Source organism: Rhincodon typus, chromosome 35 (assembly GCF_021869965.1).
Source record: "Rhincodon typus isolate 14 chromosome 35, sRhiTyp1.1, whole genome shotgun sequence".
NCBI lineage: Eukaryota > Metazoa > Chordata > Chondrichthyes > Orectolobiformes > Rhincodontidae > Rhincodon > Rhincodon typus.
The window spans coordinates 16,559,506-16,565,505 of NC_063366.1; the positions used below are offsets into that span (position 1 = coordinate 16,559,506).

Here is a 6,000-nt window from a genome sequence, read left to right on the forward strand (position 1 = left end):
TTAGAAAGAGGGTGCCAGTTGAGAGGTACCACTCTTTGTGCCCACCCCTCCACAAGCCTCTCCTCACCTGGGTCCTCAGTATCCTAGGCAGGTAAAGTGCCGCCTCTGATGAGCTGGCAGTTCTTGGGGTTGGAACCCACTGTCATTGTCCTTAACCAGTTCAGTCTAATGGCACTGGACCCTCTCAATCTGACGGCCACTGTCACCAACACTGTTCTCTCTCAGAATTACTTGACTCATCCCCATCAATGTTCACTATTTGTCCTTTCTCACCATTTCCTCTCCCATTCAATCTAATGCTCACTTTCTTTTCTCTTTCTCCATTCGACATTTACTCTCACTATCCCACTCTCTCATACTCAAACCGTCTCATGAACTCTCACCGTTTCCTCTCTCTCTCTCTCTCATTATCCTCTGTCCCCTTCATTCTCACACTCACCACCCCTCTCACACTCACCATCCCCTCTCCCTCTCCCCATCCCTTCTCACACACCATCCCCTCTCACTCTCACCATCCCCTCTCACTCTCACCATTCTCTCTACCTCTCCCCATCTCCTCTAAAACTCACCATTCTCTCTCCCTCTCCCCATTCTCTCTCCTCATCCCCTCCCCTCATCCCCTCCCCCTCACCATCGCCTCTCACACTCATGTCCCCTCTTACACTCACCATCCCCTCACTCACACCATCCATTCTCACTTTCACCATTCCCCTCACTCTCACCATCTCCTCTCCTCTCACCATCTCTTCTCCCCCTTACCATCCCCTCTCACACTCACTGTTCCCTCTCACACTCACCGTTCCCTCTCACGTTTATATCCCCTCACTCACTCACTGACCCCTCACTCACACCATCACATCTCATTTTCACCAGCCCCCTCCCTTCACCATCTCCTCTCACACTGACTATACGTCTCACACTCACCATACCCTCTCACACTCACCATCCCCTCTCACTCTCCCCATCCCTTCTCACTTTCCCTGTCCCCTCTCACCCTCCCTGTCCCCTCTCTCCCTCCCCATCCCCTCTCACTCTCACCATCCCCTCTCACTTTCACCACCCCCTCTCCCCCTCACTGTACTGTCTCACACTTACTATCGTCTCTCACTCTCCCCATCCGTTCTCACCCTCCCCATTCCCCCCATACCCTATCACACTCGCCGTCCCCTCTCACCATCCCCATCTCGTCTCACTCTCAAAATCCCCTCTCAGTCTCACTGTCTCCTCTCACTTTCACCATGCCCTCTCCCTCTGATCATCCCTTACCCTGCTCTTCATCGCTTCCCCTCTCCGTCTCCTTCTTTCCATATCTTCTTGCTCTCCCCCTCAACCCTGTCATTACCACCCTCCCATCATCAACCCCCTCTCCCCATATCCTCTGACTCTCCCCCTTCCTCTCCCTGTCACTATACCCTCTCCCCTTCTCACTGTCCCCTCTCCCCCCACCATCATCTGTCCCTCTCACCATCCCCTGTCACCTCACCATTCACATTTCTTCTCCTGCTTACTGTCCTATCTCTTTCTTCTTGTCCTCAGTTCCCTCCCCCTCTCCTCTTCACCATCCTCTCTCCTGTTCATGAAGCTCCTGACCTTTCCTCTGTTGCTAACTTCAGGAAATATATCATTATCCAGAGAATGTTTGGGAGGCAGAACTCATTAGCATAATCTAGATGAATAATGTTGACATGTTTTAGTAAGATGGTAGATAAACACCTGAGGCAGTTGTGAATAGAAGGGTATGTTGAAGGCTCTTGTACAATAGAATAGGGATTCCCTCCCCAGTCTTGATGAAGGGTCTAGGCCCGAAACGTCGACTCTCCTACTCCTCTGATGCTGCCTGACCTGCTGTATTCCTCCAGTTCTGCACTGTATCAAGCATTGACCAGTTTCTGTGCAATTGACTTTTCATATTTAAAAACATAGTCTGGTTTAAACGACATTTGAAACTCCAGCAGCACAGCATTCAACCTAGATTTGTGCTCAAGAACTTGGAGTGGAACTTGAACCTGCAACTTTCTGTCCAGGAGGTGAATGAGCTACTGACTGATCCTCAGCCAACACTGCTGGCTCTGCATACATGCTTAGTGCTGACCTTGCTCAGCCTCCTCAATGCCTGGTTTAGCTGTGATGCTTGGCTGTACTCCAGACATTTCTGAATCGAGGGCTTCTCATCTCTGCATCTTTTCCAGCTGAACAGCTGATACTCTAACTTAATAACATCCAAGACAGCAGCACGCTTACCCAGCACACTGCACCTCACGCCAGTTCCGCTTCTGCTCTCAGTCAAGGTGCTAGCACATCACTCTACAACACTATGCTCAGCATAGAAATCTCATCAGTCACATCCGTGTGATATAACTGGTGTATGCTCTGCTTAGCTCCCCTACATGGAAAGTACACAGCAAGTAAAAGGGAATGCTTCACTTCTCTCTGCTATTGTACAGTTTTTGTGTGCCTTAGTGTACTGTACATGTATATTACACAATGGGTAAAAGGAGTGCTTCATTGCTGACTGCTATTTTATGGTTTGCGTGTATCTTAATATCAGCTACGGTATATACACAATATACAATGAGCAAAACGGAATGCTTCACTCTTGTTTGATATTATGTGTGTGTCTTAGTGTCAGCCAATATATGTATAAATATATATATATCTACAGTATACAATGAGTGAATAGGACAGCCCCTGTACCTGCAAGTACATAGAGGGTGTAAGGAAAAAATTCCCTCCTGTCTGTGATCTTTGTGACTTTATGGTAGCTTGTGTACATGTAAAGTACCCAGTGGGTAAAAGGCATCAAGTCACTCCCAGAATGTGCCTCAGTTTATGTTCCTGCGCATATACAAAACACAATGGGTCACATATACATTATCATCTACTTTTCATTACTTTCTTCCTGGATCAATATCCCCAACCACATGGCATGACTGGTGCTGAATATTGTGGATGCATGCTAATTAGTTAAGTATAGGAAGTCCATGTGAGACATGATGAAGTGAGTGGCCTGTTTCAGTGCTGTGAAATACAACGTAACTTGTGGTGACCAGGATCATAAGACCATAAGACGTAGAAGTAGAAGTAGGCCATTCAACCCATTGAGTGTATTTTGCCATTTCAAAAGATCATGATGCAAATGATCCTCAACACTACTTTCCTGCCCATTTCCCTGTAACTCTTGATTCCCTTTTTGATCAATGGTATACATCTCATGGTCAAAAATTTCCGTGACTGAACTTGAACTTGAACTTGAACTGAGTCTCTGACTCAGAAAGTCTCTCTATGTGAATGTAACCTGAGGAAAATCACATCAGATGGAAGACATGTCTAATTTTCCTGGTGAGTTAACACTTTGTATTTGCCACGGTCACAAATTTCCTGCACATTTAGAAACAATTAGAGGATTACTAAGAAATCCATTAAGGAGAAACCCAGGTGTCGCTGACAAGGTCAGCATTCAAGAAGGTTGGTGGTGAGCTGCCTTTTTTGATTGTAATGGTGAGTGGCTTTCTAGGCCATTTCAGTACTCATCTGGGGTGTGGGCAGTTGGGGATAGATGACAGAAAGGCTGCAAATGGAATTTTACAGGCTGGTGCACCTGCAGACCCACTCATGGAGTCCCATAAAATTCTGCTGCACATCTCCAGAACATTGCAGATCCAGTAACAAAACCTCTTTGCCACTGGATACCACTGAGGTATGTGCAATTTTCTACTACAAGGGAGTAGATGTATTTAATGGAAAGCCAATGGTGAATAACTTAGCTCCCAACTCCCCAAAGCCTGTCCATCATCTACAAGATACAAGTCTGGAAATGTGATGGAATGTTCCCAACATGCTCCAACAACTCCAAAACATTTGACACAGGACAAAGCAGTCCGGTTGATTAATACTCCATCCGCCAACTTCAACTTTCACTCTTTCCACCACTGTTGCAGTCTAGATGCAGTCCATACCATCTGGAAGATGTACTGCAGCAACTCTCCGATAGCGGCTTCCAAACTCACAAACTTTATTTCTATAACTTAGAAGCAGAGTGACAACAGCTGCATGGGAACCCACCACCTCTAAATTCCCCTTCATCCTTTCACACACCATCCTGACTTGAAATGAATCTCAGTCCCTTCATTGTCACTGGGTCCAAATGCTGTTGATGGGATGAGGATAAAACGGGTGGGCGGAGATCTGTGTTGAACATATAGGTGTTGGGCTGACTGGCCTGTTTCTGTGGTATAGATGCTATGTCATATTAGCCAAATGTTAAAACATCTTTGTTACTTAGACAACACAGGTAATATAAGAACATAGGTAGGAGATGGCCTCTAGGTCCCTTGAGTCTGTTCTACATTCAATAAGATCATGCCTCAATGTCACCTTTACGTAACTCTTTTCACAACCAAAATTCAATCTTGGAATGTAACCTAACACTGTGAGGATTCTGAGAATAGATTCCCTTCTCCATTTCTGTGCATAGACTACAAAAAGCGAGATTCTCAAGGTTGTATTGGGGGGAGGAAGTGAGGTGTGCACGCTCTTGCTGCCGTACCCATTTAGAAAGGATGCCTCAGTGCAGTATTGAAAGACTGTTGGCTTCACCAAGAATTGCCCGGGAATGATGGCACTGTGGTAATGTGGCTGTGCTCAGGATGTAGAAACCTGGACAAAAGCGCTGCAGATGTTGGTTCTATTCCAATCATGGCAGTTGGTGGAATTAACAGTACAATCTCAGTAATGATGAGCGTACAACTATTAGGATTGTCATCAAACTCTATCTGGTTTACTGATGTCCTTCATGGAGGAAATTCCTTCATCCTTGCCCTAGACTGGCTTCCATAGCCACAGCAGGATGTGGTCGACTGCACTTGGAAACAGAGCATGTGTTGAAGGATTGTCAGCAGGGAGTTTGAAATAAGGGAGAACAGATGGTCTCTGCTTCTTGTCTCAGGCTCCCCACATGTAGTCTTGAAGGTTGACATTAGCAGCTGCTCAGGAGACACCCGACCAGCCATTGGGAAGAAGAACACGGATGAGCAGAAAACTCAACATGATCTGTTATCCTCACCTCTCAGATGGTGCAGGACAGAAGTCATTCTTCTGCTCACTGTTTGTGTACAACTGAGTGGTCATGGATGTCGCAAAACCAATCCACTCTCTGTGCATCCAAACGTTTTAAGCTCCATCCACCAGTAGCAGCAATGTGTGGCATTTACAGGATGCCCTGCAGCAACTCACCAGGAATCCTGACAGCACTGTCCAAATCTACAAACTCCAATGACTGAAAAATCCAGGTCAGTAGGAGTGTCAGTACAACAGATTGTCATTCACTTCTACGTAGCACAGTGTCTCAGGTTGGACAAATGTCACTGTTCCTTCAGAGTTACTGGATCAAAATCTGGGAACTCCTTCCATAACAGGATTAGGTTGATAGGACTACCCCATACGAGTGCTGTGTGGTTACTCCCCTAACAACACTGTGGGATTATTCCCCCAACAGCACTGTGATTAACCCCCCTTTAACAGCGCTATGGGATTATCCCACCTAACAGCACTGTGTGATTGCCTCCCAACCTCAACCACACTGTGTCCTTACTTTCCTAACAGCACTCTGGGATTACCCCCACAAGCACTCTGGAATTACCCACTAACAGCGCTCTGGGATGACCAACACCACAGGTGCATCAGGTGTTCAAGATAGCTCAGCATTACCTTCTCACTCAACATTAAATGCCAGTTATTCCAAGAATAAATCAGAATAACATCCAACCTCCTTAAAGGGTGAGATTGTCCCTAGTGTTGCTGCTGAAAATTGTTGAAACATCAGTTCTGAAACCATGTCCCATCCTCAGCATCAGACTCTCTCTGTCCTCAGTCCATGTGGTTTCTTGGCTGTTTGAGCTGACCTACAGTACTGAGCTAAAAACCAAAAGAACTGCAGATGCTGTAAATCAGGAACAAAAACAAAGTTACTGGAAAAGCTCAGCAGGTCTGGCAGCATCTGTG

The 6,000-nt window shown here is 46.2% G+C and overlaps 1 protein-coding gene across 1 annotated transcript in view; it reads right to left on the reverse strand.

Moving 5' to 3' along the window:
• The window catches only part of syngap1a (synaptic Ras GTPase activating protein 1a), a 311,203-nt gene that overhangs the window by 223,446 nt on the left and 81,757 nt on the right, over positions 1-6,000 (reverse strand). The gene's annotated exons all lie outside the window — the stretch shown is intronic.